The following is a 14,497-nucleotide window of genomic DNA, read 5'->3' as shown; positions in this document are numbered from 1 at the left end:
TGCTTTAAGCATATCTGCTGAACAGGGCGTGAATTGGACAGTGATGCTTTGCTCAGCCCAGCTGCACCTCCAGCACTCAGAGATATGACAATGCAAGAGACAGTCCATAGATACAGCAAGAAAGACAATTCCCTACGAAAGCAAGTCCACAGGAATCCAGGGAGTAAGGAAGGGACATTGGCCAACCAGAACACCAGTATATTCCAGAAGGAGGTTGCAGTGAATTTATTAAATAGGTATCAGAGCACATACTCTACACAGAACCATGTTTTCGCAACAAGATGCCTGCAGTATATCTGATATATGATGTCTGCAAGTCACTTAACCCTCCATTGCCCCAGGTACAAATACGTACCTGTAGATACTATGTAAACCTCTTTGAATGTAGTTGCAAAAACCACAGAAAGGCGGTATATCAAGTCCCATTCCCTTCCCCCATATATAGCCACTAAGGCTTTATTGAGCACAGATAGAAGAACTGTTACTAGAACACATATTCTACCGCGGTATATGCACTGCAAAGCGAATGTGTATGTGTCTGAGTCCTGGTGATACACATAAAAATGTGCACCCTTCCTGTTCTCTGCCGAGAGCCCTCCTGTGTGCACATCCCCATCTGTATCTGGTATGTATGCACATATGCTAGTATTCTGAACATTTACATGTGTCTACTTTATAGACTTATCCCATTGTGTGTTTTTGTGTATGTGTGTGCATCCACATATTATAAATCTATATATATATATATTTTTCCAAAAGCTATTTACCAGTGTAAGTAGCCAACGTCCCTTCTCTACTACCTGGATACTCCACCACCACTACAGCCTCTGATGGAGGGCAGGCTTTACCCTGTACCTCGGGAGTTATTACAAATGGAACTCGGGCTAATGTCCCGACTTCACCAGGAGTCGCTATGGACAATCCAGGGAAGAGGCTGGTTATTTCTCCCCTGGTAAGACCGGCGGAGGTGGCCCTTGACTCCATTTGGAGTGCTTTAGACTCAGTTTACAAGGTATGTGCCTTATGTTTACTGACTATTGGTGAAAATGCAGTCAAGATTCAGAAACTCAAGGAAACAGTGAATGTGCATAGAGGGAAGACTGAAGAATTTTCAGGCTAAGTGCAACAGATTAAACAGTCTCAAAATATGTTCTTGCAAGATTGAATGTTACTTCAGAGAAATATGGAGAACTCTGAGAATTATACAAAGCAACTGAACTTTTTGCCTGTTAAAATAAAAATATCACCTAAAGAAGTGTTTTATAAATACTTGCAGAGGGTATTTAAAATACTCCCTAGAAGGTCTTCCTCTACTACATAGGATTTATCTACCAATTCCTAAGAAACAATTGACTCCTGAAAGAGATCTCTCTGTGGTGGATGTTTCATCAGCTAGTCTGGACTTGACTGGCATTTTAGAGAAGCCCCATGAAGAAGTTGTTATAAGAATAACTTTTGTTTTCAACCAAGATAAAATAAAGCTGCAATAATGCTTCCTTAAGACTAAAGATTTAAACTTCTTTGCAGGGAAAGTTTTGATCTTTCCTGATGTGGCTAAGTCTGCTGAGTCCAGACGCAAGCAATTCCTGAACCTTTGTCGAATTATTGATTTAGGTGCTAAGTTTCAGTTAAGTTATCTCTGCAAATAACATAGTAGGTGACGGCAGAAAAAGACCTGTACGGTCCATCCAGTCTGCCCAACAAGATAAACTCATATGCGCTACTTTATATGTATACCTGACCTTGATTTGTATCTAGCATTTTCAGGGCACAGACTGTAGAAGTCTGTCCCGTACTAGCCCCGCTTCCCAACCATCGGCGCTGCCACCCAATCTCTGCTAAGCTTCTGAGGATCATGTGTTATCCAATTTGATAATCATACTTATATCTTTTATGATGCTTCCCAATTGCAGTTTTTCTTGGAAGGTAAAAGTTCCGCTGTCAATGGAGAATGAGCCAGCTTTGTAATGCTGAACCTTAGTAGTAATTGACACTCAACTTGCTTTTTCTTTACTTCTTTTCTTTATTATATCCCTTTTTCCATGGGAGTGTTGGGATTCTTACCCCCCTCTGCTGTGGACTATAATTTTGTATTGTATTTTGTTTTTTTTCTTTGGGAATTATTTCTGTATTGGCTCTTTATCCTAATATAAAGTTGTTTTGATGTAATATGAAAGTGTAAATAAAAAATAAAATAGAATGGAGCATGGTACCTGAGAGGGGGTGGCCAACATTGATGCAAATAAAAAAAATGATTTCAGAGGTAACCCAGGAAATTTTATAGACTGGTGAGCCTGACGTTTGTGCTGGGCAAAATGGTACGACTATTATAAAGAACAAAATTACTGAACATATACATAGGCATGGTTTAATGGGACAAAGTCAACATGGATTTAGCCAAGGGAAATCTTGTTTCACTGATCTACTACATATTTTTTGAAGGTATGAATAAAAATGTGGATAAAGGTGAGTTGGTTGATACTGAGGCTTATTTTCAAAGCACATAGACTCAAAAAGTTACATGTAACTTTGTAAGTCTATGTGCTTTGAAAATGAGCACCATTGTGTATCTGGATTTTCAGAAAACATTTGAAAAAGTACCTCATGAAACGCTTCAGGGAATTTAAAAAGGCATGGGATAGGAGGCAGTGGATTAAGATGGAAAACAGAGAGTAGGGTTAAATGGTTAATATTTTCAATGGAGAAGGGCAAAGAGTGGGGTTTCTGAGGGATGTGTTCTGGGAGTGCTTGCTTTTTAATGTATTTATAAATGACCTGGAAACAGGAATAATAAGTGAGGTGATCAGATTTCCTGATGACACAAAGTTTTTCAGAGTTGTAAACAGGGGCATAGGCAGACCTCGTGGTGGGAGGGGGCCAGAGCCTAAGGAGGGGGGACACATTGTGGTCTGCTGCCCCACTCCCCACCCACTGCTGCAGCAAATACCCTGGCTGGTGGGGGTCCCCAACCCCCGCCAGCTGAAGCCTTGTCCAGCGCTGATCTCCAGTGCCGCTGCATTGCCTGCCCTGTCTTCCCCTCACGTCCAGCATACTCCTTTTAGTGAAACTGAGCATGCCGGAGACCAGCGCTGGACAAGGCTTCAGCTGGTGGGGGTTGGGGACCCCCACCAACAAAACCAGGGGCCCAGAGGTAATTTGTGGGGGCCCAGGCCCCGTGGCCCCACGTAGCTACACCACTGGTTGTAAAATCACAGAAGGATTGTGAGAAATTGTAAGAAGACCTTACAAGACTGAGAGACCGGGCATCCAGTTGGCAGATATTTAAGGGTGAGCAAGTGCAAAGTGGTGGCTTTAAGGAAGAGCAACCCAATCTCTAGCTACGTGACGCAAGATTCCATGTTAGGGATCATCACCCCAGGAAAAAGACCGCATTATTGTCATTGATAACACATTGAAATCCTCTGCTCAGGTTACAGCAGTGACCAAGAAAGCAAAAACAATTTTAGGAATCATTAGGAAAGGAATGGTTAATAAAACAAAGAACATTGTGATGCCTTTGCATTGCTCCATGGTGTGGCCACACCTCAAATATTGCATGCAGTTCTAGTAGTCAGCTATATCTTTTTTGAGATGTCATGAATTAGAAACAGTACAGAGAAGGGTGACCAAAATGATATAGGAGGGAAGGCTAAAGAGGTTAGGGCTTTTCAGCTTAGAGAAGAGACGGCTGAGGGCAGATATGATAAAAGTCTATAAAATAATGAGTTGAGTGGAACAGGTAGACATGAATCACTTTTTCAGTCTTTACAAAAGTACAAGCACTAGGGGGCATTCAATGAAGTTACCAAGTAGTAAATTTAAAACAAATCAGAGAAAATATTTCTTCAGCATATAGTTAAGCTCTGGAATTATTTGCCAAACAATGTGGTAAAAGTGTTTTGCTTAGTAGGGTTTAAAAAGTCTGATCCAGTTCTCGGAAGAAAAGTCCTTAAGTGTACGTGGTGAAAATCCACCGATTATTCATGTGATAAGTACCATGGCCTGGATTGGTTACTGTTGAAAACCTGGATACTGGGCTTCACTCTGTTACAGTAGAGCAGTACTTATGTTATTTTTGAGTTATTGTGGTTTGTCAGAATCTATTGTTTAGCCTTAACTTTATGTGCTGTTTGCTCTCTCTTTCCACCCCCCCCCCCCCCCCCCAATAAAAAGCTGTAGCTCTAGGCCATTGTCTAGTGTTGGTTAATGGTTCGCTGACCGTGATGAGGGATTTACTAAAAGCATTTTTGAAAACCCAACTGTTTATTGCACCAATTGGATCTCCTCCTTATGCTGATCTCATGCATTGGACTGGAGGAGGATTTTCTTTCTGGGAGCAGAGAAAAAAAAAAATCTAACTTTTAAAACCCAAAAGTTTGAGTGGCATTGTTAAAAGCAGGGCGGTTGGTTGGCCACACTGGGCCTTAAAATTGTTCAGTTTGCTCTTAAGAGTAGGGATACCTTCCCTCGGATTTGCGCTGAGATTTCCACGCAGAAATCAAAGTGTATTCCATAACAATGTGCATAACTTAATTAGTTACGTTAATCAGCACTGATAATTGGATGTTAAGCAATTATCACCACTAATTGGCATTAGAATTTACACGCACTACCCGCAAAGTGTATTCTGTAAAATGGTATGCGTAAATTCTAAAGCACGCTGCCTAAAAGTGGGCATGGGAACGGGTGGGTTGTGGGCGTTCCAGAAAACTAGGCACATGATACTAAAATACACCTGTTCTGCGTCTAACTCAGGCACCAGTATTTACACCAAGTTTTATTCAGTGTAAATGGCCGCGCCTATAATTAGGCACTATCACGGCTGCATGGCGTATTCTATAAAGAATGCCTAAATTGAAGCATGTACTGTATAGTATATACTTAGGCAGATTTCATTTTGGCACCGGATTTTTAGGCATGACATATAGAATCTAGTCCATTATATGCCAAAGTCTGGAGGAGGTAATGGGCGAGAAACAGTTTCATAGGGTGTTTTTTGTTCTTTTTATTTGGAAAGGTGGGGGGGGGGGGGGGGGTCCTCTTCATGTCCATAGTTAAGGCAGCGTTGTTTTCCTCCTTCGCCAATTTATTTATTTGTCTCACAGTAGTGCTGTGCTGTGCTGAGCTGTTGGGTTTGCAAAAACTTCTCGCCAGTCTCGCGTTGTATCATGATGCTTATTTTGCATAACTGAAGTTTGATTTCCCTTATGGTCCGGGGTGTGTTTTAAAATCTTGTCAGCAGACACAAATTTGCAAAGGAACCGCGATCTAAAACCTAAAGCACACGAGCTGACTGAAACGCGTGAAGGGGCTGCACTATTCTGGCACGAAGTCAAAACTTTCTCGCCGACGGTGGCGGATAAGCTGTCAGCAGCCACGCTTGAGGTCTATAAATTCGCAACAAACCTGCCAAAAGACTGAGAGATTTTGTTTTTTTAATTCCCTTTCCAGGGCGAGTAGTTACTGAACGCAGGTCTCTTGATAGCAACACGATTATTTCTTGCATCTAAAATATATATTGACTTTAATTATGTGAACGGAACGAACTAACCGCGTGCTTCTTGCCGTAAATGGCGATAATAGGGTTAAGAGTCACACTCACACCGATCTCTGCTCGCCGGCCTGGTAATGGAAAGCAGAGGATCTTACGTATCAGTATAATTATGTGACACACTTGCACATAGGAGGGTTATTCTGATTCTGTACGAAGCGATCTTTTTTGTTAGCGTATAGTCATGCAGCTTCTCTTGGCTCGGCCTCCCTCAACAGCGGATATTGCCCTGGAAGAGCGTCACTGCGGGGAGGCACTCGGGGGCAGTACCGGTATCTTCCTCGGCTGTTGAGAGCTGCTCGCAACTAGGAGGCAGGGGAGTAAAACGCAGGTTATTTGCACGCAGCACATCAGATGCGAATTACTGTGGTGCACGCTAGGGCAGCGGAAGCAGTGATATTTAAAATATCTGCTTTATTTTTCTTTTGTTTGTATCTTTTTTTTTCTGGGATTCCGTATTTTAGGTCCAGTAAGGGTTTTCTACCTTCTCTCATATTCCATCGTTCCTGCGTCATCCCATAGTGAGCAGGATGATAACACTTGTGGCACTCAATTATTGCTGTGGCAACGGACTGTGACGTCACAATACAGGATTATGACTTCACCTAATGAGATTTCTGTGAGGAAAGAATACGAACACAGACAGAACGGTGCGGATAAAGTGGTAAATGCTTTTATATAAATGTTAAGTGCCCATGTTGTGAAGGTAAAGGGTTCTAGGGGAGCAGATGAAAGGACGGGATGCTGCTCCTTGACCGTTAATGATGCAGTAAGGACTGCTTGAGATCCTAGGGAGCTGATTATATTTGGGCATTCATAAATAGTAATATGGACTGTAGATAGCTGCAGTGGATAGTAAAGTAGGGGAGAGAATTTTAATGCCTGCCGTCATGGAGAACTTTTTTTTTTTTGTTTGTATTGGTATTTCTGTTGTAAGTTCACAAAATATGGGGATAATAAGTATCACGGAGGAAAGAATTTGTCAATACCAAAAACAAATCCTGCAATAATATAAACACTTCAATGATATATACTAGCTTGACATATGGATTGTATGTTTCAGTACTTTTAATCATTACACATAGTGAAAAATTGGACAGAGTTGTAAACAGCCTCTTGTTAACTGAACAGTCATAATCTAAGAAATTATAAAAATTAAAAAAAAAAAAAAGAAGAATCACCTAGCTTCCCTGTGGTCCTGGACATGGACTGCATGTCACATGAGCTGCTTGAGAGAGAGAGTGAGTTATGGCGAAGGTCTCCGTGATCAGCATATGTGAAACGTGGTACAAGTAGGGGACTGCAAACGGAAAAGCTAAGTGATTCTTTTTAAAAAAGTGTTTCTGAATTGCTTTGAGTATGACTTAAATACATAGTAACATAGTAACATAGTAGATGACGGCAGAAAAAGACCTGCACGGTCCATCCAGTCTGCCCAACAAGATAACTCATATTTGCTGCTTTTTGTGTATACCCTACTTTGATTTGTACCTGTGCTCTTCAGGGCACAGACCGTATGTTGGCAATTGTATTTATGCAGCTATTTTATGAGGAACTGTTTGAATTTTTATAGGCATATTTCACTCTATTCAGTTTTTCACTGTGATGATTAAAATTGAGGCATAGTCATAAAAACATAAGAATAGCCATACTGGGTAAGGCCAATGAGACATCTAGCCCATTATCCTGCTTCTCCAACAGTGGCCAATTCAGGTCGCAAGTACCTGGCCAGAAACCCAAATAGTCACAACATTCCACGCTACCAATCCAAGGGCAAGCAGTAGCTTTCCCCATATCAGTCTCAATAGCAGACTATAGACTTTTTCCTCCAGGAACTTGTCCAAACCGTTTTTTTAAACCCAGATAACGCTAACTGCTGTTACTGGCCTCCAGCAACGAGTTCCAGAGCTTAACTATTTGCTAAGTAAAAAAAAAATGTTTCCTACTGTTTGTTTTAAAAGTATTTCAATCTAACTTCATTGAATGTCCCTCTAGTCTTTGTACTTTTTGAAAGAGTAATCAATAGAAATCAAACAAAATAAAACATGGAAAAGAAAATAAGATGATACCTTTTTTATTGGACATAATACATTTCTTGATTAGCTTTCGAAGGTTGCCCTTCTTCGTCAGATTGGAAATAAGCTACTACTACTACTACTATTTAGCATTTCTATAGCGCTACAAGGCATACGCAGCAAATGTGGTAGCTGATAGTATATATAAGTATATATAAGTAAAACATCCAAGCATTTCATTGACAGTCTAACAGGGTGGGGATGGGTAGGAGGTATGCATGGGAACATCAAAGCATTTCAGAGATAGTCTAACAGGATGAAAGAGTAAAAAATTGATTTACATTTACCTATTCTACACCACTCAGGATTTTGTAGACCTATCATATACTCCCCCAACCAAGCTGAAGAGCCCTAACCTCTTTAGCCTTTCCTCCTGAGAGGAGTTCCATCCCTTTTAGCATTTTGGTTGCACTTTGAGCCTTTCTTTTTTGAGATACAGTGACTAGAACTGAATGCAGTTCTCAAGGTGAGGTCACACCATGGAGCAATACAGAAGCATTAATATTGTTGGTCTTATTTACCATCCCTTTCCTAATAATTCCTAGCAATTCTATTTGCTTTTTTGGCTGCAGCCACACACTGTGCAAAAAAGTTTAGCTTATTGTCTAAAATGACACAGATCTTTTTCTTGGGTGCCGACTCCTAAGGTGGACCCTAGCATTTGGATTATTCTTCTCAATGTGCATCACTTTACATTTGTTCACATTAAATTTCATCTGCCATTTGGATACCAAGCCTTTCAATTTCTTAAAGTCTTCCTGCAATTTTTCACAATCTACATGCTTTTTAACAACTTTGAATAGTTTTGTGTCATCTTGCAAATTTAGCCACCTCACTTTTCAATCCAATTTCTAGATCATTTATAAATATGTTAAATAGCACCAGTCCCGGTACATATCCCTGCGGCACTCCACTATTCACCCTCCTCCATTGAGAGAAATGGCCATTTAACCCTACCCTCTGTTTTCTGTTCAATAACTAATTCCTAATCCACAGTAGAACATTGCCTCCTGTCCCATGACTCTCTAATTTTCTCAGGAGTCTCTCATGAGGAACTTTGTCAAAAGCTTTCAGAAAATCTAGATACACTGCATCAACTGGCTCACCTTTTTCCACATGCTTATTCACGCCTTCAAAGAAATGAAGCAAATTGGTGAGGCAAGACTTCCCTTATTTTTATTTATTTATTTTTTGGTTACATTTGTACCCTGCGCTTTCCCACTCATGGCAGGCTCAATGCGGCTTACATGGGGCAATGGAGGGTTAAGTGACTTGCCCAGAGTCACAAGGAGCTGCCTGTGCCTAAAGTGGGAATCGAACTCAGTTCCTCAGTTCCCTAGGACCAAAGTCCACCACCCTAACCACTAGGCCACTCCTTATGGGAAATTGACTCTGTGTCGGAGTGCGGACCAAGATGGCCACTGCAGTGTGAGCTCTGTTCCAACGCTCTGGATTCTTTCTGATTGTTTCCTCACCGATAATAAAGAGGAAAGGAAAGCCAAGAGTTTATCCCTCAGAGCCCTCTAACTTACCTCCCTCTTCGACGATGGATCGATTTGTGCAGTGTTTGGGTACAGGAGAAGTTGTTTCTGGTGCTGTCCAGCTGGTGTCTTTTCCAGAGACAGGAGGACTAGAAGAGAGTCTCTTGGGGCGGAACACTCGTTGAGCCCAGAACAGAGGGATCCCCCGCCTCAACCGCCATCTTTGGCCCAGGGAAACTCCCTGCAGAAAAGGAGATACCGGGAGGTATTTTATCCTTTGAAGCGCAAGGGGGAACCATTGGAGCAGCATCCGAGGAGACCATGGTGCTTCAGGGATTACCCAGGAGCAGCGAGATTGGGGCAGTTGGTGAACTGCCGTTGGCTGGGAGCAGGTCAAGCCTGTCTCTTCTTCCTTCTTCTAGTTTAGGGGAAACGGTTTCCTTCCATGACCTGAAACTTTCACTTTGGAATCAAATTGGACAGCTGTAAATGAACTGGGTAAGACTTTGACTTCTCAAAATGTTCTAACAAGTAGTAAAGTTCACAAATTGGATCAAAAAGTACTTAAAAATGAAGCTGATATAAAATCTCTTGAGCAGTGGTAAAAGTGGAAGAATCATTGATTAATGTGAAATCTGTGCAGTCTACTAAAATTAAGGAAAATATTATTCTTAAAGCTAAGACGGAAGCCTTGGAAAATGCTGTAAGGAGTTATAATTTAAGAGCACTTAATTTCCCACATTTATTAACTATTTCAGCTAAGGAGTTGTTTGTTGGAAACCTTAAAGAGACACTACAAGTATGCACGTGGCAGGGGCAGGTCAGCCGAATCAATGTATCTCTCCGGGCGCCTCCGGCGTTTCGTTGATATGCGGGGAGATGTGGCTGCTGCCTCGGAGTCCCTCCTCTGCCCGACTTGGGGGTGGCTGAGTAGCTTGCACACGTCGAGGCATGGTGCAATGAAAAGTCTGATGCTCTATCGATGTGGGCTCCTCTAAAGAAAGTCCAACAGCAATGAGCAATGCCCGTCGACTAAACACTCGAACAAAACAACACAAAACTAAACAAAAAATGCAAGTCTAAGGTCTAGCACGGGGCGTACGAAGCCGGACACTCAAATGGAAAAGAAAACCTCTTACTTGCCGACCTGCCACGGGGCTCAGTTGAAAACGAAAGTAAAATTCTTTACTTGCTGAGCTGCAAGGAAAAGAAAACCTTTTTTCTGCCGATCTGCCACGGGGCTCAGCTGAAAACGAAAGTAAAATTCTTTACTTGCTGAGCTGCTGCGATCGATCGTAGTCTGCTGGTCTCACTCCCGGTGCTTTCACTGCAAGTGGGGAAACAAAGAACAAAGATGCTGTGCGCCCATGCACCGAACAAAAAAAGACTCGAAAAACTCGTGTACTGTCTGCTTCAAAAGACCCGCTCAGTCCCCCTTGGCAGTCTTTTATCCTATGTCTGGAGCCCACCCGCTGTGACCCCGCCCCCTTCCGGCCTCTCCGCCAATGATGCAGCGGGTCACCCGCTACGTCACCTGGGATGGCGGGGAAGCCGGAAGCGGGGGGCGATTCGGACCAGGGGGCAAGCATGCGGCAGCCGCCATGTTATGTCCGGCTGCTCCGCATTCGCTTCGCTTGCCTCCTTATAATTTAAGAGCACTTAATTTCCCACATTTATTAACTATTTCAGCTAAGGAGTTGTTTGTTGGATACCTTAAAGAGACACTACAAGTATCACCTGAACTTTTACCACCGTTAGTAAAAGTTTTTTATTTGCCTCCATTTAAACGAGTTGATGATGGAACTCGGAACAAATGCAACTTATGGAACCTTCAGTTGTTTCAGCTTTACTTGAAACTTCAGACTCAGAGGTGGCTCAACCAGCCACTGTTTTGGTTACCTTTGCTTTGGCTTCAGATAAAGACTGGGTTCTACATCTTTATTTCAAAAACAGAGATAAAAACTTCTGGAATTTTAAAATTTGTATGTTTCCAGACATTTCACATGAAACACAAAGGAAGAGGAAGAAATTTCTTCTATTGAGACCTGCAGTTTTGCAGTTGGGAGTGTTGTTATTTCTTAAATTTCCCTGCAAATGTGTGATTAAGTGTAGATCACACATATGTTTTATTTATTTTTTTATTCTACTCTGCTCTTCTTTTGTTTCTTCTAGAGGAATTACGGATCGAGGTGATAGGACCTCTTCTCCCATACATGGGGTAGAAGATCCCACATAATAGGAATTGTCTTCTATATTTCTTTATTTGTCTTTGAATTTGTTCTTCTACTTTATTGGCTTGGTCTGCCCTCCATATTGAGGACTGGAGTTAAGTGATATTTATTATTGAATGTGTATTTTTTCCCTTATTCCAAATGCATTTTCCCTTTTTCTATACAAGTGGGTGCTTGGCTTAGAATGTAAATTTCAATAAAAATTAAAGAACCATGTTTGTCAATGATCTTAAGCTAGTCTCAAATTGTAATGAAGTGTTTGTCACCCCAAGGTTGTTTTTTTTAAATTATTATTTCTGTTGTCATAATTTCTGTAGACAGTGCTTTATCAAAATATATAGTGGACAGTATCTGTTTCTCAAAAAAAACAGTGGCCAGTTTTCTGCATACTATTACTGCATTTAGATTATTTTTTAAGTTTGAACTTGAGGGGTAGTGTGGTTAATAAATATTTTAAATAAATACATAAGTATTTAGTGGTGGTGTGATATGGAAAGTATCTTAAGATTCCTTGATCACCCTTTCCATAAGAATCCTGTGTACAGGCGTCTTGTGCAGTTGGGCATATGTAGTTTGAAATCAGAGGGAACTATAAATTTTTATAACACTCTAGTTAGTCACGTCTCAGATTTGCATGGGATACAGAGTACATCAAGAATGTTTAGCAATATAATTTGTTTTTATAGGCCCCTTACTGTTAATATTTCTTGGATTTTCATCATTCAGGCTGTGCGTGTGTGTACATGTAAGCACTGATTTTGTAAATATTTATCGCAAATACTTCTTTTAAACAGAAATCTTCAAGCCTGCCAGCTCCAGGAGACTTCTTTCCTTTAGAGCCTGCTGTCGACAGCAAAACACTTTCTGATCTGAATGTGAATGCTAATCTCACAAAACTAAGACCCATTCATAATGACAGGGCTTCCTTAGGGGTCCTTTAACTAAGGCACGGTAGGCCTCCTGCTTACTAAAAGGTGTCCCTTGGTAGTTTCCCACTCAGCACGCACTAATCTACCCATGCCATGGCATCGGGACCCATAGTTGCGATGTCTGTGGCGGGAATGTCAAACATTTTGGGTTCTGCGGTAGGATTTCTCTTAGCCCCCCCCCCCCAAGGGGGGGTATTCTTCACTTTCCCTGGACTTGGGCCCTTGGGGGGGGGACCCTGAGTCCAGAATGACTCCAGCAGATGGTCCTGCTGGTCAAGCAGGCACTAGTGGAGGAGGTTGGCCTACCCAAGGGGGTGGCTTCTCCGGGCTTGGAGGTGGTGGTGGTGGGGGCTACGCATGGGGCCAAATGATGTAGAAGAGTCCAAGCTATTTGGGTGTCCTGCCGGGGGTCTTTTTTGGACCCTCGGTTGTCACACAACACAAGAGTTAGCCATTCTGGGTCTGACCAATAGTCCATGTAGCCCAGTATCCTGTTTCCAACAGTGGGCAAGCCAGGTCACAAGTATCTGGCAGAAACCCAAATCATGGCAACATTCCATGCTACCAATTCCAGGGCAAGTAGTTGCTTCCCTATGTCTCTCAATAGTAGACTATGGACTTTTCTATCAGGAACTTGTTCAAATCTTTTTTAAACCCAGATACGCTATCCGCTGTTACTACATCCTCCGGCAAAGAGTTCCAGAGCTTATCTATTCGTTGAGTGAAAAAATATTTCCTCCTATTTGTTTTAAAAGTATTTCCATGTAACTTAGATTTAGGGTTCATCATAGACAATATGCTGAAATCTTCTGCCCGGTGTGTGGCGGTGGCCAAAAAGACAATCAGGATGCTAGGAATTATTAGGAAAGGGATGGAAAATAAGATGAAGATTATATTGTTTTTGTATTGCTCCCTGGTGCGACCTCACCTTGAGTATTGTGTGCAGTTCTGGTCACTGTATCTCAAAAAAGATATAGCGGAATTAGAAAAGGTTCAAAGAAGGGTGACGAAGATGGAACTCCTCCCTTATGAGGAAATACTAAAGAGTTTAGGACTCTTCAGCTTGGAAAAGAGATGGCAGAGGGGGGATATGATTGAGGTCTACAAAATCCTGAGTGATGTAGAATGGGTAAAAGTGAATTGATTTTTCACTCATTCAAAAAGGACAAATATTTCTGCAGGGGGTTACTGCTGGATTAGCGCGGGAGTCCTTACTGCCACCTCAATGGGTGGCGGTAAGTGCTCCCCCCCACCCCCGCATGGCTATGCGGTAAGAGCAGTCTTATCGCAAGGCTATGTATTTTTTCGACCCTTTTACCAGCTGTGGTAAAAAAGGGCCTCGGCACGCAGCAAAACAGGCCCCTGCCACTAGCGCAGGGCCCTTTTTACCACAGCTTCATAAAAGGACCCCATAATTTTTGCTGCCGTTATTGTGAGCAAAGGCTATACTGCACACATGAAGATGATGCTGAAAACTTGTGCACAAAATTTTTTTTCATGTGCAAAAGGGCCAACAAATATTAGAGAGAACATTGCCTAGGAGTAGAGTAGCTAATAGTTGGTGTGGTGGGCTGAGAGCCTGGGGAATTGGGTTCATGTCCCACTGAAGTTCCTTGTGACTACGGGCAAGTGACTTAGAGACATATTTTCAAAGCACTTAGCCTTCCAAAGTTCCAAAATATGCCTCTTAACCAACTCCACTGCCCCAGATACAAAAATGTAAACAGTGTGAGCCCACTAGGGACAGAGAAAGTGTCTAAATATAATATGTCAACTACTTTGTACCACAGGCAGTATCAAATCTGTGACGCTTTTACCTCATCCACAGTGGAATTGTAGCTTCAAAGACCAGTAATTAAAAAAAAACCAAAACAACTTTTCAGGCCCTCTCTTCCAGTTGCAGTTACACGAAATCCTCATAATTTAGAAAAAAGACCCAAACATTTTCATCTCCTAAAATAAGCTGTCAGGGAAAGGTTTAAAAATGCTAATTTTCTCAACCATGGATTAAGACCACACAGGGGGCAAAAATACAGTTAAGATAAAAGTAGAATTTCCCCCAAATTAATTGTAATCCTGTCTGTTCACGATTGTGATACATACTTTGACTTGTCTTTTTATTAAAGCTTAGCACGTGCTAACAGGGGGGAGTTTTATAAAATGATGAGGGAAGAAGTGGTGCCACCTTTGACAGAAGTGTTTAATGTTCTAGCACGGGAGCAACAAATGC

General features: G+C 41.8%; 1 protein-coding gene across 1 annotated transcript in view; it reads left to right on the top strand.

Moving 5' to 3' along the window:
- The window catches only part of BAHD1 (bromo adjacent homology domain containing 1), a 331,169-nt gene that overhangs the window by 103,381 nt on the left and 213,291 nt on the right, over positions 1 to 14,497 (top strand). The window lies entirely within an intron of this gene.

The sequence above is a fragment of the Microcaecilia unicolor genome, chromosome 9 (genome assembly GCF_901765095.1).
Source record: "Microcaecilia unicolor chromosome 9, aMicUni1.1, whole genome shotgun sequence".
Classification (NCBI taxonomy): Eukaryota; Metazoa; Chordata; class Amphibia; order Gymnophiona; family Siphonopidae; genus Microcaecilia; species Microcaecilia unicolor.
This window is presented reverse-complemented; position numbering and strand designations above follow the sequence as displayed.